The sequence below is a fragment of the Canis lupus genome, chromosome 4 (genome assembly GCF_048164855.1).
Source record: "Canis lupus baileyi chromosome 4, mCanLup2.hap1, whole genome shotgun sequence".
Classification (NCBI taxonomy): Eukaryota; Metazoa; Chordata; class Mammalia; order Carnivora; family Canidae; genus Canis; species Canis lupus.
In genome coordinates this window covers 28,312,432-28,340,067 of record NC_132841.1, presented here as the reverse complement: position 1 = coordinate 28,340,067, position 27,636 = coordinate 28,312,432, and the positions used below count along the sequence as shown (strand labels likewise).

Below are 27,636 nucleotides of genomic sequence, written 5' to 3'. Positions count from 1 at the left end.
GGAACCGATATAGTTACTTGTGTAAGTTATAATCGGCCTCATCCCAGAACTTTATGATTTTAGTCAGGATAATAGACGTAACTAGAGGTATTTAAAACTTACCACTTAGATTTCCTGCTTTATTTTTCATCCCCTTGTCTTGACTATTCTCTGCGTGGTTTCTTCTGACCTACATTTTTGTTCATGAATTCTCTCTTCAGCCCTTGTAATCTACCATTGAGCCATTCATTTAATTGTTTTTTGTTGCTGTTAATTTTTTTTTTTTCTGTTGCAGTGGTGGTTGCACAAGTATAGGTCACCAGAGTGTATACAGTGAATGAATGGATTTTATTGTATATAAATGATACTTCAGTAAAACTGGTAAAAAGATAAAAAGGAAAGTGCACCTGGGTGGCTCAGTTGCTTGAGCATCTGACCCCTGATTTTGGCTCAGGTCATGATCTCTGGGTTGTGGGATGGAACCCTGCATAAGGCTCCATGCTCAACGTGGAGTCCACTTGTCCCCTGCCCTCTACTCCTTTACCCACTCGTGCTCTCTCTCTCTCTTAAATAAATACATACATACATACATAAATTTTAGAAATATTTTTTTTAAACATTCATTTTTAAAAATTTTTTTAAAAGATTTTTAAATTTATTTATTCATAGAGACAGAGAGAGAGAGAGAGAGAGAGGCAGAGGGAGAAGCACGCCCTAGGCTGCAGGCGGCGCTAAACCTCTGCACCACCGGGGCTGCTCAAAAATCTTTTTTAAAAAGATAGGGCAGGAAAAATCTTACTCTTAATTTTCATATTATTCTAATTTGCCCTTTTAAAAATGACTCTGTTCCTTTACATATTCGTCACTTTTTTTTTCATATTCGTCACTTTTTATAGTTTCTAGTTTTCTACCCAAATAGTTTATCTCCTTGAGATAAAATAACTAGTAAAACTTCATTTATTGACTTATTTTAAATAGTAAACATATACATTTTATAGTCTCTGCTGACAGTTCCATTATTTTAAATCCCTACAGGCCTCATAGTATTATCGTCACATATGCCTGATTATCTCTGACTGTATGTTAGGCATTGTGGTGGGAAAACTATTGCCTAGGACGTGTTCTCATCTTCTTCTGAGAGTGGGTTTTCTATTGCTTTAGCCAGGGGTCTAAGAGCATGACCAATCCAGGGTCTCTTCATCCCAAGTTCAGGCTTTGTTACTTTCTCAGAAACCCAAATAATCTGAAGATAGATTTTCATCTGTGTGAGGGCTAGTTTATTTTTGCTGACTCTTACCTATGGTGTATGGCTTTGGGAGGCCACAGCCCAAAGCCAGAAGTTTTTTTTTTATTTGGCCCTGTACTTTGAGAACTCTGGACTCTGACATTTCCTCCCATGGCCCCTCAAGGCCACCAAAAGTCCCAAATTGCAGCTTTGCTTCAGGTGGTAGAGTCCAAAGTATCTCATTAGCCTCTCCAGTTTCCAGGCCTTTCTGGGATTTTAGCCAGGTCATTTTTTTTTTTTTTTTCAATTATCTTTTGAGCTCTGTAATGCTTTTAAAAAGATTTTAAAAATATTTTGTTCACCTTTTTAGCTATATTGCTAAGAGTTTGGTCTGAATCACTTAGTCTGCTATTAGGAGGATTAAGTTTTAACACTTGACATTTAAAATAAATATTTTTATTTAATCAAAGAAACGCTGACTTCCCTAGTTTTTTGGGGTGTTTTTGCTTTTTTTCAGATTTATTTATTTATTCATGAGAGACACAGAGAGACAGGCAGAGACATAGGCAGAGAGAGAAGCAGGCTCCATGCAGGGAGACCCATGTGGAATTCGATCCAGGACTCCAGGATCATGCCCTGGGGCAAAGGCAGACATTCAACCGCTGGGCCCCCAGGTGTCCCTGACTTCCCTAGTTATAAACGTTAAACCTGCTCATTGCATTGAATTTTGAAAGCTCAAGCAGAAAAATAAAAATGAAGAAATATCTGCCCTTGGAGTACCACCAGATATAAATACCTTTTACTGTGAGGATGTGTTTCATTTCACTCTTCTTTTTCCCTTTTAAATAGAATTAGTATATGAATTCTAATGCATTTACATTTCAATATCCTGCTTCTGTTTCTTAAAATCATATTGCCAGTATTTTCACTAATAATATTCTGTGGGGAAAAATGGTTTTACTGGCTTTGTCATATCCTAACATGAGTATATCAAAATTAATTTAGCCATTTCCTACTTTTGGAGTTTTATAAAAATTATCATTATCCTCATTTTAATAGTATGATTAGCATCTCCTCATATAAATATTTTTCTTGACTTTTGAGTATTTCCCTTAGGTTTATTCTCTAGCATAGAATTACTTGGACAGGATGACTAGAAATGTTATTTTGATAGCAACAAGAATTACCCACAGCTAATCCATCTTTTGCCAGTTTCTCCTCAGCACACTGAGAGCTGTTGTCACTGTAAACTCACCGTGAGTTATGAGTAAGTGGTGCAGAGAAAGTGCATCACTCTTACCTCCTTGACCACTTGAGAAAAGTTTTCTGCTGAATAGGCAGGTACAGACAACTTTTTGCTCTCAGACAGCGGGTGGCTCAGTGGTTGAGCATCTGCCTTTGGCTCAGGGCATGATCCCCGAGTTCCAGGATCAAGTCTCGTATGGGGCTCCCTGGGAGGAGCCTGCTTCTCCGTCCGTCTGTGTCTCTGCCTCTCTCTCTGTCTCTCATAAATAAATAAATAAATTCTTTAAAAAATAATAAATAAATAAGACAGTGGTCCTTAACCCCTCTGTTGCATATTAGAACGCCTTTGAAACAGTTTAATATGAATCCCCAGGAACACCAATGGGCATCTATAGATCTGTGTTTGTAATTCCTCAGCAAGTTCCAGTGCAAAGTCAGACTTACGGACCACTGCTTAAAAATAAAAGACCATCTAAGTCTGTGTTTAGTAAACAAGTGAATTTTAACTCTTGACCTCTTAAAATGCCTTTGATCTTTGCCTGCTTAGGAAAGGTGGGTTTGCTCCTGATCGTGGTTTTGCTTCAGAACTAGGGTTGACGGATAAGCTACAGGATGCTTAGTTAAATTTGTATTTCAGATAAATAACCAGTAACTGTATGGTTATTGACTGTATGTCCCAGATATTGCAAGGGATATGCTTATTCTAAAAAAACTACCCCTGTTTTTACAGTCTGAAATCCAAATTTAATTTAGCTGAATATCTTGTCCATTTATTTGCTAAATCTGGGTGCACTAATCATGGTCCCACTTCCAGGTACATGTGATTTTCTGCAGCATTCTCCTCTTCTTGCTGCGGTTTGGTATGGGACCCTGTTTTATGAAGAGGTTTGTGTTTCTTTCTGATTCTCTCTGCCTGGGACAGAAAGCCGCCTTCGTCAACCTTCTGCAGTAAGTCCACAAAGACACTTTCATGACACTCTGTAAGGCTGGTGGCCCCTTGGCCGGCCCTAATGTCTGTTGCAGGAAGCTCTCACTTGGTATACAAGAGGGCTCCCAATGGCCATAAAGCAGGTAATAATAGCCTTGTCAGACATAGAGAAAGAAGCTTCTAGCATTTCTAGGTGTCAACAGAACTGTGTATTCTGGAGTAGGCTTTTGCTCAGACAGCAGTCAGCGGGGGCCCTGCTAGCTATGCATCGGTAACAGACTTGGGGCGGGGTATGTAGAAAATGCTGCTGCTCTCATTTAGTGCTGGGTCTCGGAGGGGGTGAGCCAGTTTGCACAAGTTGCCCAAGGGGTCTGGTGTGTGTAAAGGCACTGGGACCACCAGTTCATTCCCTCCTGAATCAGCAGGTGAAGGGGACCTGGGGAGCTCAGCTGGCACGGCCCTGCCCATGGCACTCTGGTAGGAAAGAGTCACCGGAACGGAAAGGTGTGCGTGGAGGGGGTGCGCCTGGGTTGGTGGTGCTGCACCCCTAACGTTCCAGAAGCCCTGTTGGATTCAGAGTCCTCCGCACCCAGCGTGATTAGAGGAACAACAGGTCAGCACGAGGCGGGAACCACAGAAGAAGCCCAGCCTCGGGGCTGGAGCTCCAGGGTAGGACCCCCCCGCTCCCGCCCCGCCCGGGAAGGCACCCCCGCGCCCAGGCAACCGGCCAACCTGGCGGGATTGCCGCTCTGTAGCGACACCTTGTGGCGGCATCTTGTCATGGCAGCGGAGGCGGAGCTGGGGGAGGCGGGCCCGGGGCGGCGGGGACTGCGCAGGGCGACGCGGCAGCCGGGGAGCGCCCGGGAGGGGTGGCGCGGGCCGAGCGGCCGCGGCTGCGGTGAGGCACCTGCTTTCCCGGGACGCGGCCACGTGCCCCAGAGCCCGCTCTGACTCGCCTCTCCTGGACGCCGCGGGGGACCTGATCCGCACCCCCCGTCTGCGTGGCTGCTCGGGGAGGCGCAGGGCCACAGCCCGGGCTGTCTTCACGGCGCAGGAGCCTGCAGCCTACCCGAGCCCCGCGGGAGGTGCGCATCCCCTCCCGCTCCCGCCCCGGGCCCTGCCTTGGTCTAGCGCCCGTCGCGCCTCCTGCGGGGGCTGCGCGTCCTCTCGGAACGGGCCGCCCTCCTCCTGGGCCTTCCCCCTGCAGCCCCCGCCCTTGCACGCGGCGCCCTCCTCCTGGCCCTTCCCCCTGCAGCCCCCCGCCCCTTGCACGCGGCGCCCTCCTCCTGGGCCTTCCCCCTGCAGCCCCCGCCCTTGCACGCGGCGCCCTCCTCCTGGCCCTTCCCCCTGCAGCCCCAGCCCTTGCACGGGCCCGAAGGCTGCTCTTCCTACAACGCACCCGCAGGGAGCCCGCTGGCCCCCCCGTCCCGCGAGCCCGCCCAGCCTGCTGGCGCCGCGCAGACCTCCGTGCGTGGCTGAGCCCCTCGCCGTCCTGCTCCCAAGGGCCAGGCTCTTGGCATCGAGGCCTCCCGCTGGACCACGCACCACGTCTCACCATCCTTGGCCCTCAGCCCCTCCGGGAGACCGAATTCACTGACGGCAGAGATCAGATGTGACCAGGGGTGTCCCCTTGGTGACCAGCCTGGCACCGGGCTAGGAAGTGTCGGGGTCCTGGGGGATCAGTTAAGATAAGGAGGCGGCCTCTCCCTGGATTGAGGGTCAGGCGCAGCCCCTCAGTGCATCGTGGGAAGTTAGACACGCGCAGGAAGGGAACAGCAGGCCCTTACACGCCGCACCGGTGTGCCAGTTCTCTGTCCTATAAGAAGCCTAAAACACCGCAGTTTGGCTACACGTAGTAGCTCTCTAATCAACAGAAGAAAAAAAAGATTATTGCCAGAATTTATTATTTTGTGTGGGTATCGGTGAGAAACAGTTCCAGCTGGAAAGCTTAGGCGGCCCGAGGGGCAGCTCAGAAGTCAGAGCCCTGGGGTGGGGGGGGTGGGGGGGGTGGAGGGGGGTGGGGGCTGCGGGGCTGCGGGGAGCCCGCGGAGCACCTGCCCCCCCCCTCAGCTGAGCTGCAGGAGCTTGTGGCCTAGGTCGGCCTCCTCAGCCTCTGCGGCAATAATGGGGTAAGAAAGCAGCCCTCCCAGGCGGTGTCAAGTGAGGGGCCAGTCCCCACAAAGCTCCTCTTCTGGGAACACCACCATGAAATCAGGTGCTAGGGGGGTCATCCTCTCACCCCCCCCCACATGCCCCCCCCACCTCCACAGGGATCTGCGGAGCTCTGGCTGTGGGAGGAGGCCCCCCCTCCCCGGTCCCCAGCCACCTTTGCTCTCAGAGTCTTTGAATCAGGACCCTGTAACCCACAGACCACCTTAATGCATTTGGCCCCCGTGCCCCGTCTCTGGAGGATTAGCTCCTCTGTCCCCTTTCCTTGGTTGTCATCGCACGTTTGGAAACAAGAAGCTTTCTGAGCTCTGGAGTCCCGCGAGCCCACGGTTTCTGGGGTGCAGCCCTGCCTCTTCCATTGGAGGCACCGAAGCTTCTCCCCGCCACGCTGCCCACATCTCGCCGCTGGTGTAACACTAGATGTGTGCAGGGCATTTTCGAGCACTTTTTTTTTTTTTGATTTCACACGCATTTTATTTCCCATTTGAATACCAAGCATTCTGGCAATGTTTTTCCTTCTTATTTTTTTAATAATAAATTTATTTTTTATTGGTGTTCAATTTGCCAACGTACAGAATAACACCCAGTGCTCATCCCGTTAAGTGCCCCCCTCAGTGCCCGCCACCCAGTCACCCCCACCCCCCACCGTCCTCCCCTTCCACCACCCCTAGTTCAGTTCCCAAAATTAGGAGTCTTCCATGTTCTGTCTCCCTTTCTGATATTTCCCACTCATTTTTCTCCTTTCCCCTTTATTCCCTTTCACTATTATTTATATTCCGTTTTCGGGCACTTTTGCTGCTAGTGTGTCCTGGTTGCTCTAGTTCCAGAGCCATACATGTCCTCTGCTCTCCCTCCCTTGCCTCATCCACCTGTTTCTGGTGGTGCGGTGGGCAGGGGACTGGGTTATAGGGCAGAGAAGGGCCTGGGTTCTGGATCCCGACTGTCCCCTACCAATTGTGTGAACTTAGGCAAACCTTTTACCTCTTGGGGTTCAGGGTCTTTCGCTAAAAGAGATGGTTGGACTGAGGTGACCAGTAAAGACCCTTCCAGCTCAGGATTGTTCGAGGCTTCACCTCTCTCCCTGCTCCTGATTTAGAGCTGACCATTCATAAACCCCTTTAAGGGAGTGGCGGGGGGACCCCCCCATCTGCGTCAGTCGACGGGGAGGCTCAAAGAGGGCACCAGGCTGTGTACTGCCCAGAGATATCGTGCCAGGTTGTTCAGCCTGTGTGTCCTGCCTCCCAATGTGGTTACACTGATGCAGAAGATCCAAGTGCTCCTAATGGGATCGGTAATGATGACTCTTTGGGTGTCTTTTTTTTTTTTAAAGATTTTATTTATTCATGAGAGACACACACAGAGAGAGAAACAGAGACACAGGCAGAGGGAGAAGCAGGCTCCACGCAGGGAGCCCAATGTGGGACTCGATCACCAGGACTCCAGCATCACACCCTGAGCAGGATGGCAGATGCTTAACCACTGAGTCACCCAGGCATCCCAACTCTTTGGGTGTCTAATTGGAGATCTGGACATCTTGTCCAGTTGCAAGCTAACCAGCCTTTCATTGAGACTGCTGGTAGCTGCCAAGGGGCTGAGGCTGGCCTCTTGCTTCTCTTGCACCCCTGTGATATCCAGCAGAGGGCTGGGGGGCACTATACATGCTCACTAAATAATTTTGAATAATGACACTAAGTCAATAGTAGGATGTGGCTGCTGAGAAACTTAATGTCCTCTCAGGTTGCATTAATAGAAGCATGCTAACTGGAATAAAGGAGGTGATGTTGATAACATGTTGCATGCTGCAGAGGCTTTTTCAGTAGAACTGTTTCATTTTGATTCCCCAGGAAAGCTGCATGAGAGTCGGAACCTTGTTTGCCTTTTTTTTTCTTTCTTTTTTTTGCTGCTATATTGCCAGTAAAAGCACTGGGCTGATCAGGTACCAGGCTTGCAAAAACCATGTTGCCTGCCCAACAGAGCTTGTTGTCCTTCAAGATTATAAGGAGGGTTGTTGTTCGCACACCTTGTGGAGAGCAGCAGAAGTAACCAGGGGTTATTTCACTGGACCCAGGGAAGCCTGGGAACCTTCTGTGTTTAATAGTTCCCATCTGTTTTCTCCTGCCTCACTAACACCCATTTCCCCTGTAGTCCTAGCATTCTGGTTTCGTCTGGGAAATCCTAATGAGTGCAGCCCTGTGGAATTTGCTGAGTCCATTGACTACTGCCTCGGTGCGACCGTTTCTCAAGGTTCCCCAGGATCCCCAGCTACAGAGGTTTGCTCTCAAAGTGTGGTCCCCACACCCAGCAACACCAGCGTTGCCTGCAAAAGCCCAGACTCCCAACTCAGAATCAGAAACTCTGGGCACGGGACCCAACAATCTGCATTTTAGGAAACGCTCCAGGTGATTCTGATGCCAAAGGTGGGTCCCAGCACCATCTGAGAGTCTGACTGTCGATTCCCCCAAAACTTTGAAAAGAACCAGCACCTAATTGTCTGCTGGGGGCAGGGAGGTGATTAAGAAGGCTGAAGGGGTGGCCCTCAAGAGACTGCCCAGGGTTTCCTGCTCCGAAGATCCCTGGAGTCTGTCCTATCAGGGGCCCAAGTTTTTAGCTTTTCTTCAATTTTATGGGCTTCCCAACTTCCTCAAACTCGTAAAAATTTAAAACCTTTTTTCCCCTTTAGTTCGCTAGAGTCAATTTCTTGTTTCTTAGAACCAAAGGGCCCAGCTGACCCCGGATAGGAAGGATTTGGACAGATGACCTGTAAGGTCTCTTCCAGCCGGCACACTTTGAACGAGGGTCCATGCATGACTGACTGATGGGCTGACACCAGATCTCCCTGAGTTTGAGCTCTGAGAGACAGCAAAATTAGAGCTTGGGAGAAAAAGGAAGGTGAGGAATGTGACCAGATTCCGATCCCGGAATGACTTGGAGTTCTGGCCGGAGCAGGATTAGAACAAGAGCCAGGAAACGGGTCCCCAGGGAGAGCTTCTTGGTTGATTGGCTGAGTGACCTCAGGGAAGTCATGTCACCTCCCTAGACCCCATTTTTTTTCTCTCTAACAGAAGGATTCTTTTGTGCTCTTAGCTCATCTCCCCCCCCCCCATCGTGTAGCTAAATTAAAGTGCACACGTGACTAACAGCAGCCTTGGGGCGGCCGGCATGGGGTGCGGCCTGTGGGGTTGTGTGCAATTAGATGGAGAAGGGCTTAATCTTGGCTCCTGGGGCCAGATGCTTCTGCGCAGACCCCGCTGACTCACCAGCAGCTCTGAGGCTTACCAGGCTTCCTGAGGGAATGCCATCTGCCTTTCCAGAAGCGCCCTGCTAGGGTGGTGCACTGGGGGTGGGCAGGGGGCGGGCTGGACAAGCATCCTGGGAGCGTCTGCAGGGGCTCTGAAGGACGGGGACTTCATCCTAGCTGGATGCACGTTGATTGGAAGTGAACCCTTTCCAAGGGGCACACGTGAGTGTCTACACGAGGAATTCCGGGGGCTGGGACACTCACGTGCATTTGGGAGAGGAAATGTTCAAAAGTGCCAGTTCACGTGGTTCCCTCGGCGGTTTTGGGGCAGCCCGGGGGAGAGAACCAAGCTCAGAAGCCACCCGGTGCTGCGGCGCTGGCAGGCTGGCCTCGTGCCCCTGCTGCTCTTTCTGCCCCTCTCGGCGTCTCTTTGCCACTGTACGTGGGCCTGGCCCTCTTGCCTTTTGGTTTCAGCTTCTCGTTTCTGCATGTTGCCTTCCAGGCAAGAGCCCATTTGGGTTACAAGTGACTGATACCAACTTGGCACAACTTGGGGACCCGGGGCGGGGGCACTTTCTTGGCTTGTGGAATAAAATCCTGACTTTGAACAAGCAGATCTTTGAAAGGGAAGAGTCCTGTCAGGTTGCAGAAATGACTGGAATCTGCTGGCAGAGTCACCCCTTCGATTGTCCCTGTGTGACGGTCTCAAGGCCTCTCACCACAGATCAGCTCCCGCCGCACGTGGGGAGTGGGGCCGCCGACGGCTGGGCGTATGCAGTGCACAGTTCCAGCTACTGGAGGGGAGGGGGCGGCCTTCACTTTCCGGGTTCCACGTTGAATTGAAGAGAACGCTCCAGGGATTAAGAATCCCAGCTCATGACGGTGACTGTCCTGCTCTGCCAGTGACTACCTGGGTGGCCTTGCAAAAGCGACTTCACCTGTCTTCTCTCGTCTGAGAATTGGGGCTGAGCCTAGCGCCCACCTTAGAGAGGCAGCTTTTGTCTAGTGGCTGGGAGGAGAGGTGGGGGGCCAGGCCGCCCCGCTACAATCTCGGTTTTGCTACTTAGAAGCAGTGTGACCTTGGGTGTCCTGCCTTCCGCATCTCTAAGATAGGAGACTAATCGCACCCTCTAGCAGGAGTGTTGCGAGCAGAAAATGAGCTTGTGCACCAAAGGAGGGCAGAGCAGTGAATGCATCTCCCAAGCAGTTGGCGAGAGCATTTAATCCCTGAGATCTCCACTGCTTTTGATGTCATTTCTACAGGGTCTCTGCACGGGCTGCAGTGTAGACATAATGGAGGGGGAGCCGTGGGCCATTCGCTCCTCTGCTGGTAGCCACTCTGCTCCTTTCTCTTCCGCTTAAGAATGTGAGTAAGAACCAAGAGGGATGTTCTTGGAGGAATAAACTCGAATCTGTCTTAATTTGTGTTTTTTAAAAAGTGATCATTCTCCAGCCTTGGTTCCCTATTATTAGTGGATCGCTTTTAAGAATAGATTCTATTCTGAGCACCGCGTCGAGTGCCCGCAACCGGCATTTCATGTAATTGTTGCAAAACACAGCAAGACAAGTGTTTGTAGCCCTCGCCTGCAGATTCGGGAAACGTGCCTCTGAGAAGAATGGTGGTTCCTGAGGGGGGTCCCGCACCTGGCTTAGGGAGGCCCCATATTGAAGTCCTGCTGGCCTGCCCCGAAGCCCATGTGATGCCAGTCTCCAATGCATCCTCTGCTGGAGGCTCTGGTGGCCCCTGGAGGCCCCTAGAGGCCCTGGAGACCCCTGGGGGCCCCTGGAGGCCTTGGCAGCCTTGGCCAGCCTTCCCATCTGCTTCTCTCATCCTCCTCCTGAGTCAGGCCACCCGACTGCCAGTACGTCTCCCCTCTGCGCACTGGTGTTTGGGCCTCTTCCCCTCTGTGCTGCTCTGGCCTGCCGGGGTCCCCCAGGCTGCATGATAAATAAGCTCTGGCGGTGGCCCCTGTGCTTCAACCTCCCTTCCAGAGGACAGGTGTGCTCCCCACCCGGAGGCCCGGGGGGCTACCAGGGAGCGAAGGTGGCGGAGGCGCAGGCCTCCCAGAGCCCGGCCAGCCTGGCGGGGGTGTCGGGCCAGAGCCTCCCAAGGCCTGAGTGCCACCTTCATCCTGCAGAGGCACCAGGAGCCCGGGGCTGGGGACGCATGGGGGCGGGGAGGGCCCGGGACCCAATGCAGCATGAGGCCAGGACCGCTCCGCTTGGTGAATGTGAACATTCAGGGCGGGTCCGCATTTCTTCGTCTCTGTACAGGCCTGGGCCTTCAGACAATGCGAGAGGCCCCCCCATCCCCCTGCCCCCCAGCCCTAGGCCTCCAGCGGCCTTGGACCCACTGCTTGGGGACTGCAGCTTCTCCCCTCCCCTGTAAGCTGGCAGGGATGAACCAAGTGGCCCCAAGTTCCCCTCTAGCTGTAACTACTTAAAAACTCAAAATGTAGAGCCCTCCTCAGAGATGTGGGGCACCTGACAGCCACCTGGTTTAGGCTACTGTTCATTCATTTGGGGTTGACCAGGTGCAGCCGCAGGCCAGGCCTCCCTGGCAGGCTGCCAAAGGCAAGGCCAAGGCCCCCTCCTCCCTACCCCCTCTGCCACTCCCCACCTCCAGACAAGAGTCCCGGGCCTCAGGGGGATGCCAGGTTCAGTGCAGGGAAACAATTGAGAAGGCCGTTGCCCGCTATGAGAAGTGCCCCAATGGGGAAGTGGATGTGAAGGTCACGGAGAGCTCCCTGGAGGAAGGGGCCCCTGAGCGGGGGCCTGAAGGTGAGGGGAGCTAGCTGGGCCCCAGAAGTGAGGGGTGGAATTGGACACTGGGCCTCAGAAACTTGTGTCTCAGGAGCAGGGCCTGGCTCCATCCCGTCCCTCCTTGGTCATTCGCACCTCAGGGACCCCTGTTGGGGGAGGCAGCAAGTCCACCTCTTATCTGTCCACGTGAACTACAGCGTCCTGCACAGAGGATTACAAATCTGTTGAGAGCTACCAGCCTTCTCCACAGGAAGAATATATGCATACGAGTGTGTTCCCTTTACGCCCACAACTGCAGGGTGTGGAGAGGAGCCCCTGGATTAGAGGCAGAGAACAAGATCGACCTCAGGCTCATAAATCAGTGGTACCTCATCAGTCTCACTCCCAATTGCCTTGATCACTGTCCTCTGGGATCCCTGTATTCTGGAAATACCTCCTTGGTTCCTCCAGGAGTCTTTCTATTAACAAGCAGGATCCCCATCCAAATCCCTGTTGCTGGGGGCTCAGTTGTGAGGGCCATCCACTCTGAGATCCCAGGCCCGATGGGCACGGAGGAGGGTGACTTGGGGAGACCATGCCCTCTTTGATGTGAGCCCCAAAGCCTGGTTGCATCTGTGGAATGACACCGATAGTGTCCTTCAGAGTCCTCAGGATCCCTTCTGCCTGGTGATGTGGCCCAGTGGAGAGCGCACTGAGCTTAGCGTGGGGACAGCCGGGTGTGCGTCCCATCCCTGTCTGCCATTTTTCTCCCATGTGATCCTGAGCAAGTCCTTTTGCACTGCTGGCTCCGGCTCTCTATTTCCTCATCTTCTATAGCTCTTGGCCACAGTGAGAGGATCAAATGAGATGCGAGTTCAAGCACTTTTAAACCGTATAGGGATCGTGTCTGCTGGGGTGCTTTCAGTGCACAAGTGAGAGAAAGCAAAACCCCAGAAGCTTAAGTAATAAAGGAGACGTATTGATTCCCATTACTGAGAAACCCAAAGCCTGGGCGGACACTGGCACTGGGGTTTCCTGTGCTTCTCTTAGCTCTGTACCCCTCCCGGGGCCGCTTGGTCCTGCAGCCTGGCCAAGGCGGCTGCAGGATGCACGTGGTCTCGCCCCACACACAGTAAAAGAGAGATCCTTGAGAAGGAGGGGGACGTTACCCCAAATCATCCGCCAAGCCTGCTGCTGCACCTCACAGGTCTGAAATGGGCCATATATGCTTATGGTCTCTGAGGGGCCCTCCAGTAAATGATAACTGCTTGTCTCTATCTGGGTCATAAAAAGCAAAATCTTACTTTTCGTACTGATACTGCTGGAGGCTTATTACCTAGGGGACAGCTGGGATAGCCACTCACCCAGTTGGGGTCTCCCCTGTGGGCAACCTGCCAGGTGAGTAAGTCTCCCGGCATGGAGAAGAGGAGGTGACCGCGTGCTCTACGTGGGCAGCTCACTTCCACAGGAAGAAGAGCTGAGCTGGGCTGAGCTTGCCCAGTTTATTCTTCCCTGGTTTTCATTTGGAGAGATTACGTTGCCTCTCCCGGGGACAGTGGGTAAAGGGGTAGAGAGAAGTCAGAAACTACATGAATGGATTTTCTAAGGGAAGAGAATATTAGGAGAGAGAAAGATACATTTCCTCTTTCCTTCGCCCCTCAAATCTCCATTCCAGAACCATCCATGTGGCCAGAAGAGTATCATGCACTAATTAGCGTAGTCCTGATTTAACTGAACTAATCAGGATGGCAGGGGGGCGGAGTGCTGGAATCACACCAATTGGATTGGAACAACATGGGGCCAGTGTGAAGCTGTAGCCCAGGTGACGTCCCCCCACCCCTCCGTTCCAGGGGTACTAGACGATGGGAGTTTGGTACAAGAGCTATTGAGAGGATAACCTCCACTTCAGTAACATAAAATAGTAACTTAATAACTATGATTAGTTTAGTGTTTATTACAGCCAAACACAATGATAAGCTGGTTTAATCTAAAAAATCAAATAAGCTGAGATTTCCACTTCTGGCCGTGATGGAGTAATTGTATCAGGGTAACCCTCCATCCATAAATGACTACAAAACTGGAAAAAAAATGAAATAAGGGTTTTCAGCCATTGGACAGTAGCCAGTGGAACCCTGCGATTGCCCTGGCTTTCTGCCTGGAGGCACTTACCAGAAGCCAGCACAGGGAGGAAGGTCCAAGGGAGCTCCGCAGTCTCACTGAGCCGGCCAAGCTAAGTCTTGAGTGCAGGGGTCTGAGGCATCTGCAATATGTGAGGCAGAGTACATTGGCAGGGAGAGAGCTCTGCAGACCTAGGGCTCCAGAAATCTGGAAGGATCCCCGCACCATGATGAAAACGTCCTGGAGTTAGATGGTGGTGATGGTTGCCCTGTCTTGTGACTATATTAGAAACCAACGTATCGTACACTTTACAAGGGTGGATTTTAAGGTATGTGAATTACATCTCAATAAAAAACAAGTGAAGAGCAAAGAGGATCCCCTTAAGTCTTTGGCTGAGTACTAAGCTGGTCATGGGTAGGGTGAGACCCCAGGAGAACAAAGGGCAATACTGGCCAATGAACCACAAGCAGGGAGCTGAATAATGACCAGAGCACACACAAGGTTGGAAGACTTTTTTTTTTTTTTTTTTTTTTTTAAGATTTTATTTATTTATTCATGAGAGACACGGAGAGGGTTGGAAGACTTTTGAGTCCTGACCAACCAGAATAGAGAAACCTCCATGAACCCTGGGAGCTCTCAGTAGTGACTTCACAAAGATCTTACCTTAGACGAGGGGTTAAACTATTCCCAAAGCAAAGGCTGTCCTAGATGTACTTTGACAATGTTTTTAATTTTTTTTGACAATGTTTTTAAAACATTGTTTTGAAAGTAACAAGCAGATCCTCAAGTAACTCTCAGAACAAAATGATATTTTTAAAGACAACAAATTCCAGTACTCAAAAACATATTCATAATGTCCAGCATCTAATAAAACTTTTTTTTTTAATGAAAAGGAAAAAAAATACAGTCGATAGACCTAGAAATAGCCGTGATGGTAAAATTAGCAGGCACAGACTTGCCAATAGCTTTTATTTGAAGAAATAACAACTGAAAGTTTTGCAAGTCAGATGAGAAATATATACAGATGTGAGAATTTCAACAAACGGAAAGCAGAACAAACACAGAGAAAACCGTACAAGGCACTTCCGAGAATGGCTGAAAACTAATGATAAGGAGAAAAAAAAAAAATCTTAAAAGCAGCCAGAGGAAAAGAATGACATACAGTGGAATGAAAATCAGGATGAGGGCTCCCTGCATGGGGCCTGTTTCTCCCTCTGCCTGCGTCTCTGCCTCTCTCTCTCTATCTTGAATAAATAAATAAAATCTTAAAAAAAAAAAAAAAAGAAAAAGAAAATCAGGATGACCATGGCTTCTCATCAGCAACAATGCAAGCCAGAGAAAATGGAACCATCTAAGCAACCCTCCTGTAGACAAGGAAATTGGCTCCCAGAGATGAAGATACATGCCTAAGTCATTCTGTACAGTAGAGTTTAAACTCTGGTCTTTTGACTCTAAAGTCTGATTTTTTTTTCTTTTCCCCAGTTTGTCCCTTCTTAACTTATGACAATATCAATAAAGTTTTTGTAAGAATTACCATGTTGACTATAAAAATTAATGTATGAACGTGCTAAGAAGTAAGTAAAAATAACCTGAAATCCACCCCCCCCCCAGGGGTAAATCATTCATAACTGGTAACAAGGCACAGATACACATGTGTCTGTATGCGATGTAATGGGCACGGATCATACTCCATGTGACTAAGACAGCTAATTGCCTGCCAAATCTATATTCTCATCTTCTCCCCTGGTCACAGGGCTTTGGGTATTATGCCCAGTTGGAAAATTCTCTTTCCAGGTTCCCTAATAGGAGCGGTCCGGTGGGGGGGCTCCTGGCAAAGCTGCGGTGGCCCCTCCCCAGGATTTCCAGGCCACAGGACTGATGGCTGAAGCTCCAGGAGTCAGACTCTGGCCTGGAAGGTAGAAGCTGCCTTCCGAGGACGGCGGAACACAAGCACCGAAGGATCCAGAGCCTCTGATGGATTTCAAGGAACTGCCATCCCAGCCTGGATTGTCTGTCTCTAGCTTCTCTTATGTAAGAGAATAAACCACGAGTCTGTTTAAGCCATCGGCTTGAAGAGCCATGTGCCCCTGTGAAGGTATTTGTTTTGTTTTGTTTTTTGTTTGTTTTTTCCAGCACAAATCTATTTAATTGAGGCAGGCAGCAGCATGTTCCACTCTGATTAATTAGTCCAGGGGCCTGTTAACACAAAGTACAGAAGAAGCCACCATCATTCTTTCGGGAGTAGCCTCCATTGGTGGCTGCAGTGTGAGGGGACACTATGATCCCTGGATGCTGTGGATAGACTCCTTAGGGTTGATCCAGTGTCTGATGTTAGCTCGGGAAGTAATGGAAGGTGGCGGAGGAGGGGGTAAAAGTTCTCCAGGGAATTAGGTCTTGATGATACGGTGGATATCCTGAGTGGTCTCCTGGTGTAAAAGTATCTCACTTTTGTTCTTGAATGTCCCTGTGTGGTGGTTGTACAAGGCTGCTAAGCGGAAATCCAGGTCATCCTTTGGTATCTCAGGATCAAAAAAATAAATATCTTGCCTCATGGAGGTGATTGTGGGAGTCGAGCTGAGCTGACTCCAGGGTTCCTGTTGCTGAGCAAGGTGAGTTGGGTTCTTATATGGCAGTTTCTTGGAAGCCCGGAGTTTCTCCAGGTAGGAATCATAGTTTTCCAACGTAGGGTGCTGGAAAGGGTCTCGGGTGAAAGGCATGGTAAAGTGCAGAGTGAGATGCTGGTGTGAGGGATGGGAAGCCCACCACCTTTGGAGGTTTTTAAGTTGACATCAAATTTTTTTTTTGTAAGTTTAAGTAGCTGCAAAGAATGTAATTCTGATTTATGAAACCGTTAACATTCTAAAGCTGTCACATCACTTTAAAATGTATTTAAGGAAATAAACACTTCACAGTAATCTAATACCATCATTTAAAAAAAATACATGAACAAATGCGGTACAGATATACAACAGAATATTACACAGCTGTAAAACAAGATGAGATTGTGCCATTTGAGACAACACGGATGGACCTAGAGGTATTATGCTAAGTGAGATAAGTCAGATTGAGAAAGAAATACCATATGATTCCATTCCTAAGTGGAATCTAAAACAAACAAATGAATAAACAAAGAGCAGAATCAGACCCATGAATACAGAGAACAAATTGATGGTTGCCAGAGGAGAGAGGGGTAAAGAGTGGAACAAAATGGGTGAAGGGGAGGGACACCCTTCCAGCTACGGAATGAATAAATCACGAGTAAAAGGCACAGCATGAGGAATACAGTCAATGACGTAATAGCAACATAATGGGACGCATGGTAGTCACACTTACAGTGAACATAACATACAAAATTGTTAAATTCCTTTTTTTTTTTTAAAAAAGATTTTATTTATTTATTCATGAGAGAGAGAGAGGCAGAGACACAGGAAGAGGGAGAAGCAGGCTCCATGCAGGGAGCCTGATGTGCTACTCCATCCTGGGACCCCAGGATCACACCCTGGGCTGAAGGCAGGCCTTAAACCGCTGAGCCACCCAGGGATCCCCCAAACTTGTTAAATTCCTAATGTAACATTGGACGTCAACAATACTCAAATAAAAAAACACATGAATAAAATCTTTAGCAGTCAAATGTTAGATCATTTTTTTTCTTGAACTCTTATTTCCATTCTATTATCTTATAGAATTTCATCCTAACTTTTTTGTCTTTTTTTTTTTTTTAAAGATTTTATCTATTTGTGAGAGACACAGAGAGAGGCAGAGACATAGGCAGATGGAGAAGCAGGGTCCCCGCAGGGAGCCTGATAGGGGACTTGATCCCTGCCACCCAGGCGTCCCCTAATGTGTTTTTTATGGTTAAAAGTCTTTCAGATTATTTTACCTTGTGTCTCTGCAATTAGATTATACATACACACACACACACATATACACATTTAGATCTTGTGACCACATATCTTTACAGACTGAAAATTTTGACCGGGATTGAGGTAGGTACATTGCAATCTTAATGAATATACAATTGAGCAAAACAATATAAAGTAAAACATTTTAAATAATAAACATATAACTAAAAAATTGGAAATCCACTTCTCAATAATGTGAATTGAGCATTTAAAAAATAATTGGTTCATTTATCTATGGCTGAGTGTGATTGTCAGATTGAGACGGCGTTCAGCTAATTTCTCTTGCTGTTGATGGTTTTTGTAGAGGTAAGCACTAGGAAATCTCATTCACATAAGCAGGTAGATAGAAATGGAATACGTTGTATTGTATAGCATTGTCATATAATTCTTTGAACTATTTTTGAGTTACATGTTAAAAATCACAATGATATATCATCAAAAAACATTTATAACCTTCTATCAGCTAATCCTCTAAGCTAAATCCTTCTTTAGTTTTCTTGAAGCCAAAGAATTAGAAACCATTGATTTGCAACTCGGTCATTAGAGTAATTCACATTCTCAGTTTCTGGGAAGTATATCACAAAGCCTATGTACCAAGACCTATCAAATGACTATTAATTACCCTCTCATTCCTTCACAGAGCGACATTTGTTTAAACTGACATTCACAAAAGGAGTTGGGAAAAATCCAAACATAAATTTCAATTTGCCCTTATCAACATAATATTTTTGATGAAATGCTTTTGTCTCAGCGCAAGCCTTAAACATTTTCACCCAAACCTTGGAAAATGTCCACCAAACATCCGAGGTGGCAAAGCTAGTTCTCGTTGCCAAATCAATTAGCCCAGTCAAGTTTATTTATTTTGAAATATGACAAACATTCAGAAAAGTCTACAAAGCAAAACTTTATGGGTCAGTAAATAATAAAAAAGCAAACCCATGTAATTATTACCCTTTGCCGGCGTCTCCAAAGCCTCACCTCATGCCCTTTCCCACTGACACCTCCCTCCTGTTCTCTTAGAGGGTACTGGGATCCCTGACTAGCTCAGTCAGTAGAGCATGTGACTCTTGATCTTGGGATCATGAGTTTGAGCCCCATATTAGGGCATAGAGATTACTTAAAAAAAGCAACAACCATCTATGCCTTTCTTCTAGAGGATACCACTATCTTGACTTTTATAGTATCTATGCTCTTCTTTATAATTTTGCCATATATGTACTCATTCCTAAATGATACAGTTTTGCCTACTTTTGAATTTTTATAAGTAGAATCTTACTGTGTGTGTTTTTTTTGAAATGTGTATCTTTAACATTGAGAAATTCATGCATATACTTCCATGTATGCTACAATTTCATTTTGGTATGGTTGACCATTGTACGAAATACTTGCCCATTCTGTTATTAATGGGCATTTGAGTAATTTCCAGTTTGGGACTGTAAGAATCACATTGCAATGGATATGCATTTTTTTCCCAACAAGAGTCAAATTTCAAATTGCTGAGTTCTAGTGTGTATCTATCTTCAGTTACAGTACATAATGCCACCCTCTTTTCCAAAGTGGTCATAGCAAAATGGTGCTTTTACTCTCAATACGAGAGTTCCCATTGCTTCACGGCCTCACCCACACTTGGATCCATCAGTTCAAACAGTACCCATTGGTACGTTTTTGTAACTCCTATACATTTGTCAGCCTTTGTACTTTTGTACTTCTTGCATTCTGGTGGGCATATAGTGATATCTCACTGTGATTTTAATTTGCATTTGTCCTATAATGCATGGGGCTGAGTTCCTCCAGTGAATTGTTTGTTCAAGACTCTTGCCATTTTTCTCTTGAACTGTTTGTTTCTTGCTGTTTTGTAGGAGTTCTTTTGATATTTTGGATGTGATCCCATCATCAGTTATATGTGTTGCAAAAATCTTCTCCCACTCTGTGATTTGTCTTTCAATCTTTAAATGGCTGCTTTGGATGAACATGAAGTTCTTAATTTAATGGGGTCCAAATAACAATCTTTTCCTTATTAGTTAGTTTTTTTGTGTGTTTTGATTAGGAAGCTTTTTTCTACACTGTAGCCATGAAAATAGTTTCCCATATTATCTTCTAGAAGCTTTATTGTTTTCTTTTACATTCAGGTTTACAAATAATGAAATTAATTTTTATGTAAAGTGTGAAGTAGATGTTTCATTTTTCTCTCTCCATATGGATACCCAATATCTAGTGTTGTTTATTAAAATACAGTCTCTTTTTCACTCTGTTGGAGAGCCACATTTGTTAAACTGTGTGTGTGCTCATGCATTGCAAGATTTCTGGGCCTTCTGTTCTATTCTTTGAGTCTATTTGTCCAACTCTGTGTCAAAACACTGTTTTAATTACTGTGTTTTATAACAAATCTTGATATGAAATTAAGCAAGTTCCCCCAACTTCTTGAACATCTTGGCTATTGTGTTAGTTTGGGTCCTCCAAGAGACAGACCCCAAAATGGCACGAAAAACTAATAAATAAATTTCATTAAGGGAAATGCTTATATGCAAAAAAAATAGGGAGGGATCTTGCTAAGGCAAGGAGAGCTGTCAGACTGACCCACAAGTCTGCTTCCAAGTAAAGAGGAGAAGAGAAAATTGGGTGGAATTGTTAAAAGCAACTGTGTAGTCAAAGAAAGTATCGACACTATTGGAAAGTCCTAGAACCAAAGCTGGCCATCAGAAGGGTCCCTGTCTCCCAAGAACAGGTCTGCTGTAGTATCCCTAAATGCACAGTCGCTGAGGTCCTTGGTTGGTTATTTTCTCTACAGTTGAAGGTCCACAGGACACACATGTGGCTGCCATGGTCCACCCTTGTGGTAGGGAGATTCATTTCTCCACACAGCTTTGGAAGAGTTCCTCATTAGGATGTGATCAAGATTAAATTAAATACACAGATCAGTTGGGGAAGCATTGTTACCTTTAAAATATAGGTCTCCCAATCCATGAAACTGGTATACAGCTTTATTTTACAGCTTCTTTTTTTTTTTTTAAGATCTTATTTATTTATTTGAGATGGAGAGAGAGACAGAGATAGCAAGAAGAGAGCATAAGCAGGGAAGAGAGGGAGAAGCAGACTGCTCACTGAGCAGGGAGTTTGATGCAGGCCTGGATCCCAGGACCCTGGGATCATGACCTGGGCTGAAGGCAGATGCTTAACCGACTGGGCCACCCAGGCACCCCATATTTTATGGCTTCTTTTATTGATCTTCTTACTTATTCATTGCTTTTTGCAAGGTCTTATACTTAGATTAATTTCTAAGTATCATATATATATATTTTGCTATTTATTGCAAGTATATACAAATGCAATCAATTCTTGTCTATTGAACTTTTTTGAAAAACCTAAACTTATTATTGTTAGGTTTTTCCCAAATGAACAACGGAGAAATTTAAAAAAACAGCAGAGCCAGGCAGTAGGTTTGAGAGTGCTTTAATGGGGAGTGCTCCTGGGCAAGGTTCCGTGACTCAGAGGGGCTTGAGTCAGGGAAGCTGCCCCAGGCAAACTGCAGGGGGGTCTATAAAGAGTTTTTGGTGGGAAGATGGGGGCAGGGTGGCATTCCGATTAGGGCAAGGGCTACAGGTCTTTGTAAGCTAAGTTAGGGTAGGAAGGTAAGGTGGTGTTGGTGGGAAGATGGGGGTAAGACGGCATTCCACTTAGGGCAAGGGTTACAGGTCTTTGTGTGTTAAGGTAGGGTGGCAAGGTGGTCTTGGTGGGGAGATGGAGGTAGGGCTGCATTCCAGTTAGGGCAAGGGTTACAGGTCCTTGTGTGCTAAAGTAGGGTAGGGCAGCAAGGTGGCCTTATTGGGAGGCTGTTGGCCTGGGGTCGCTGTTTTGAGGTCCCCAGTCTCACCAGCCCAACAATTATTAATTCTGACATTTTATTTGCATGTTATTTTGGATGCTCTCTGTACACAATCAAATTACCTCTTCCTGATTGTTCTATTTCTTCCTTTTTCATCCTGTGTCTTTTATGTCTTCTTCTTGTCTTATTGCACTGGCTACTTCCTCTACCATGTTGAATAGGAGGAAACATATTGGTTTTGTTCCAAATTTCAAAAAGACAAATTTTCCACATTTCATGAGTAAATTATATTACACTGAATGCTTTTTGTTTATTTCTCCAGATCCATTCTCTATACTTTTCCAGCTGTACCGTACCCCAAGAGGCAACTTGTAGGCATTGAACCAATGGGCTCCACTACCTTTTTTGGTTTAGATTAGTTGTGGCCAGTTATAGGCACTGATATGAGATAGGGTAGGGAGGAGAATTGCTTGGAGGTATTTATTCCCCAGACTACCTCACTGCCATGTCATATAGATTAGGTGTGTCCTACCAAAGGCCACAGCTTATGTCATGTAGCCCCCTCCATATAGCCAACTTTCCCCATTTTATAGTAGTTCCTCCTGTCCATTACTAGCTCTAGGATACTACATTACACCTTGTTTGTTTCTTTAAATGCTCCCCCACCTTTCTAAGCAATTATTGTATTAAACTCTTCAGGTCACCGCATCTGAGGGTGCTATCTACCTTCTACTGAGTCTCTAGAATAATTGAAGTCTACTGTATATTTTGTCAGATGACAAAGTTTCCTTCTACTTCTATTTGTCTGAATTTTCTTTAAAAGTATGAATGAATTAATGTTGAGTTTTATCAAATGCTTTTTCTGAATCTATTGAGACAACATGATTTTTATCCTTTATTTCGTTATTGCGCTATATGGCATAGTGTTAAGCCATCTTTGTACTTGGAATAAAACTCAGTGTGGTCATGGCATTTAGAGACCACCTTTTTAGAGACAGTTGAAATTAACTTGCTAATATTTTATTAATGAATTTTGCATTAATAAAATATAAAACTCAAGAACAAGATTTGGCTCATAGTTCTTCCACTTCGTGTTTCTGTCACTTTTGGTATCAAAATTCTGTAGGCTTCATAATATGAGTTGGACTGTGTTTCTTTTTGTAACATCTGGGAAAATTTGGCATTTTTTCTTTGTCAATGTTTAAGTTCCATGTAGAAAGCAAATGGACCAGAAAATTGAGGAAATTAAAATTTGTATGTTTAATAACTTAGTCTCAAACACCTACAAAAAACTGACAAACCCAAAGAAACAATTGACAATCATAATCAGATTTTAACATACTTTTCTCTGTAACTGATAAGGAAATTAGACAAAAGTAAAAAAGATTTAAACACAATCAGCAAAACAGAACCAATGGATATATGGAATACAGCTCCTGATGACTTTAGAACACATGTGGTTTCAAGCTAATGTAGAATATTTATTAAAAAACTTGACCATATCCTGGGCCATAAAGCAAGTACAAAAAAAAAAAAAGGACTAAAATAATACAGAGGGTTTTTTTCCCCCTTACAATGTCATGAAGTTAGAAATGAGCTAGAGGAGCACCTGAGTGACTCAGTGGTTGAACTCCTGTCTTTGACTCAGGTCGTGATCCTGAGGCCGTGGGATTGAGTCCCACATCAGGTTCTCTGCAGGGACCCTGCTTTTCCCTCTGCCTGTGTCTGCCTCTCTCTGTGTGTCTCTCATGAATAAATAAATAAAATCTTTAAAAATAAATGAGCTAGAAAAAATAATTTGCCATAAATTTGGAAATTTAAACCTTGCTTTTGAATAAACATAAACCAAAGGAATAATCACAATGAAAATTGTGAATTATTTGAAACTGAATGATAATGAAAATACTATATATCAAAATATGTAGGTTATAGCTAAAGATATGCTTATGGAGAAATGTATAGCCTCAAACGCATGTGTCTTAATATATTACTCATGTTATGGTGTAAATTTAAATACTAACAGTTTATATTAATAATAAATGACTAATATATTAATTATTTAATGTAGTTCCTAATATATTTAAATTTAAATTTACCATTTTACCAGGCTCTTTCTATTTTTCCTGCCTAGTCTAATTCCCCCTTTCCTCTTTTCTTGCTCTTTTGGATATATTGAGTATATTATCATTCCTTTCACACTCTCTGTTAGCTTGGAAGTTATACAAATTCAATATTTTTTTGGTGTTCACTTCAGAAATTGGAACCTTCATCTTTGACTTATCAAAAACCTAGAAGTGATTACTAGTAATGCCATCATTCTGGACAGTGGAAGGCTGTTAAAACATTGTGATTTCATGGACACTTTTCTTGACTTACATGTCCATTGATGACACATATTTAAATTTCTTAATATTTTAAACTCAACAATACATTATTATTCCTTTTTTAAAAAAAGATTTATTTATTTATTTATCTATTTATATATTAATTAATTAATTAATTTATAGGAGTGGGGGGGCCAGACGGAGAGGGAGAGAACCTTGAGCAGATTCCCCACTGAGCACGTATCTTGGCACAGGGCTTGATTCCATGACTCTGAGATCATAATCTGAGCTGAAATCAAGAGCCAGACACTGGCCTGACTGAGCCACCCAGGCAGGTCTATACATTATTATTATTTACACAGTCTGTGGTCACTTATACTGACTCGTATTTTTATGATTTTCATTGCTTTTTATTCCAACCTGCATCTGCAAACTTCAGTTTGGAATCACTGCTTTTCTGTTGGAAGAACGCCCTTTAGTACTTCCTTTTGCTCACTTCTTGGTGAAACATTTCCCCAGATGGTCTGCAAGTGCTCTTATTTTATCTTCGTCTTGAAGGATAACTTTGCTGGGTATAGAAGTCTAGGTTGCAGGTCCTTTCTTTCAGTTTTGAAAGATGTCATTTGACTGACTCCTACTTTCCCTTGTTTCTTTTGAGAAGTCAGTTGTTTGTCTAATTGCTGTTTCTTAGAAGTTAATCTGTTCATTTTCTCATTTGTTTTCACTTAACCTGCTTTTAAGATTTTTCTCTTTGTCCTTTGTTCCCTATAGTTTGACTCTGATGTGGCTGGGTGTTTTCTCCCCCTGCTCCTTAACATAGCTGGCCTGGAGGCTGTAGGGATTCTTAAATCTGTGACATGATGGCTTTCATGTATAGGGCAGTGTTCTCACCCATTATAAGTTTAAATATTTTTTTTGTCCCCTTTCCTCTCCATTCTTCTTGAGACTGGTTACAAATATGTTGGACCTTCTCACTGTTTTGTCTAAGTCTCTAACATTTAAAAAAATATTTTTCCATACATATTTTCCTCTCTATGCTCCTTTCCGGAGATTCTTTTTCTTTTTCTTTTTTCTTTTTTAAAGATTTTATTTATTTATTTATGAGAGAGAGAGAGAGAGAGATAGAGAAAGAGGCAGAGACATAGGCAGAGGGAGAAGCAGGCTCCCACAAGGAGCCTGATGTCGGACTTGGTCCCAGACCCCAGGATCACACCCTGAGTCAAAGGCAGACAGACGCTCAACCACTGAGCTACCCAGGTGTCCCAATGGAGATTTTTTTTCTTTTTTTTCTTTTTTAAATTTTTATTTATTTATGATAGTCACACACACAGAGAGAGAGAGAGAGAGAGAGAGAGGCAGAGACACAGGCAGAGGGAGAAGCAGGCTCCATGCACCGGGAGCCTGACGTGGGATTCGATCCCGGGTCTCCAGGATCGCGCCCTGGGACAAAGGCAGGTGCTAAACCACTGTGCCACCCAGGGATCCCCAAGATTTTTTTTCTAACTAATTTTTCAATTCATTACTTCTCTGCTTAGGAATATCGGCCTATCCATTGAGTAATTCCTCTTAGTTGCTGTGTTTTTCAGTCCTAGGATTCCTAGATTTCTTTTTCAAGTCTGGGATGTTTTTTCCTAGTTCTTTCTTTGCTAGCATTGTTGATATTTTTTTCCTTTTATCTCTTTGAATATACTAAGCATAAATTTTTAAGAAAACTTTTTTATTATGAGAAATGTGTGTATGTATGAATCTATGTATCAAAACATACATATGAATTGTAATACATATGGGTCACATACATATTAAACAAATGTAATGAATTCCTATGTGTTCATTGCTCTGCTTCACTAAATATCAATATTCTTTCACCCTTTAAAAAATATATTCTTCCCATTCTGCTGTTGCTCCTGACCTTCCCCTCCTCCTTTTCCCCTTCCTCCTTCCCCTCCTTCTTCCTCCTTCCCTTCCCCCTCCTTCATTCTCCTCTCCTTCCTCCCCCTCCTCCTCCTGCTCCTCCTCCTTCTCTTTATTCTTTACTGGAGTAATCAAAGCAAATCCAAGGCATTGGCATATTTTTCTCTAACAGACACAGACTTTAAAAAAAATCATAAGCACAAAATCATCCTACCTAGCAATACTAATTCCTTTTTTAAAAAAAAATTTTTTTTAAATTCCTTAATGTCATCTACTACCTGTGCAGTTTAAGCTAATTGTGGCTTTCTTTGGTTTTAGCATCATATGTCTGAATTTTTCACTGGGTTGGTCAAGAACTTAATAAAGCAAATATGAAATTTCCCTCAAATTCTGCAGTGTGTGCAAGGGACCCTTGAGGCTCCACTGAGGTGCATTTTCACACACTGGGCTCAACCTCTTTTCTGCCTCTAGGCTGTTCACACAAGCACACTCTTCCATGAAGAGCAGCTGACATTGGACATAGTTATTCTCACTGGGGAAGACAGACACAGCAGGATGAGGGTGGAGGTGGAGAAGGATCCAGGACAAATAGTTTGAAAAAGCACTTTGTCAAATCAGCAAGCCCCTTTGCTAGAGAGGCGTAACTCCCCCAGGAGTTTCCTGCTTGACTTGGTCCCAGAGTGTGGACTGTCATAGATAATATGCAAGCTGATTGTAGATGGGACACAGGGGTGGCAATGACAATAGTGTATCACAGGATGAGACAGTGATTCTCCTCTCAGTTCTCCTCAATACTTGTGACTATATCTCATTTACGGATTATAGGTTTTCAGTACTTCTAAACTTTCTGCATCTCAGTTCTAACAAAGAAAACTGGGCTTCAGGCAGGCAGTCTCTGGTTAATGTTTCATAAATTGTTTGGTTTCCTTTGTGCTTATTTTTGTAGTTATGTCCTACTTATGGCAAGGAATATGCCTCAGCAGTAGCTAGCACATATCAAGTTCAAACACTGTTTGCAGTGTTTTGAATGCTTTCTGATTAGTAGCTCTTTTTATCCTCATGACAACCTATGAGAGGGGTTCTAGTACTCCGCTTTCTGTGTATAGAAACTGGGGTTCAGGGAATTTTAGTAAGCTACCTAGAGAGTCACAGTTTGGAAAGGGCCATGCTTGGCTCCAATCCAGAGCCCACATTCTTAGGAGTCACTCCACACTGTCTCTTTTAGGCTAGTGTTTCCTTTAAAGATTATTTAAATCAAAGTGAACTAATTTAAAGATAATTATTATGTAAAGAACTAAAAAGTAGAGGCACTATGTGAATGGGGCAAAAATTGGGACAGGGTCCTTGGAAGATCCAAGTTCAGAAAGCATCAGCTCCATGGTTCTGACCCAAGGGTGGTAAGTCTTCAGCTCTGCTCCAGGCCACAGCCAGGGTCAGTGGGGAGCTGTCCGCTGGAGGAGAGAGCAGACCCCATCTTGTTCCTGTTTAGAAGCTGTTGCAGGACAGCTCATCCTGGGAACAGGCCGTCTTAGATCCTTGTATTCTTTTTATATTTCTTACCATGAAATTGTATTACTGGTTCAAACAGTATGATATGATCTGATGTGAAATGCTGTAACAGTACAAATCAGGGCTTTTCCCAGCAAACCTAGCATGTGGTTAAAAGCTGTCACAAGAGTGAATGTGTTAGTACATGTCAGCATTTAGAACAGGCCCTCGCACTAGATCAGTGGGCTTACAGGGGCGTCGGGAATGGGGATGGTTAAAGACGGATGAGACCGTGCTGAGGATTAGGGAGAGGGGGCCTCTCAAGCAGTCCTGGAAGCAGCAAACCCTTAATGAGCTCCTACCCAAGGCAGCTCAACATCGATCTGCCTGACGTTTGTGTCAGGACTTGCTTTGTTTCAGGCAGTTGCAGAGACCTGCCAGAGCCAGCTGGGGAATGCCAAATGTTCCGCCTTGATGCCCGGAGATGCAGTGTCTCATCTGAGCCCACCAGGTGTCATGAGTGCGGGACTCCACCGAGACGGGG

General features: G+C 45.4%; 1 long non-coding RNA gene and 1 pseudogene across 5 annotated transcripts in view; one reads left to right on the top strand and one right to left on the bottom strand.

Moving 5' to 3' along the window:
* LOC140632070 (uncharacterized) overlaps window positions 1-27,636 on the top strand; it is a 67,928-nt gene that overhangs the window by 28,273 nt on the left and 12,019 nt on the right. The window contains exons 3-5 of one of the 5 annotated variants that reach the window (XR_012029582.1): window positions 7,692-7,963; window positions 8,256-10,150; window positions 15,439-15,739. This is a non-coding gene — a long non-coding RNA (uncharacterized lncRNA). Of the gene's footprint in view, window positions 1-7,691; window positions 10,151-15,438; window positions 15,740-27,636 lie in introns of all 5 variants that reach the window. The other 4 variants (XR_012029583.1, XR_012029581.1, XR_012029580.1 and 1 more) reach the window with 4 other exon arrangements.
* Window positions 15,844-16,361, bottom strand: LOC140631659 (cilia- and flagella-associated protein 276-like; annotated as a pseudogene).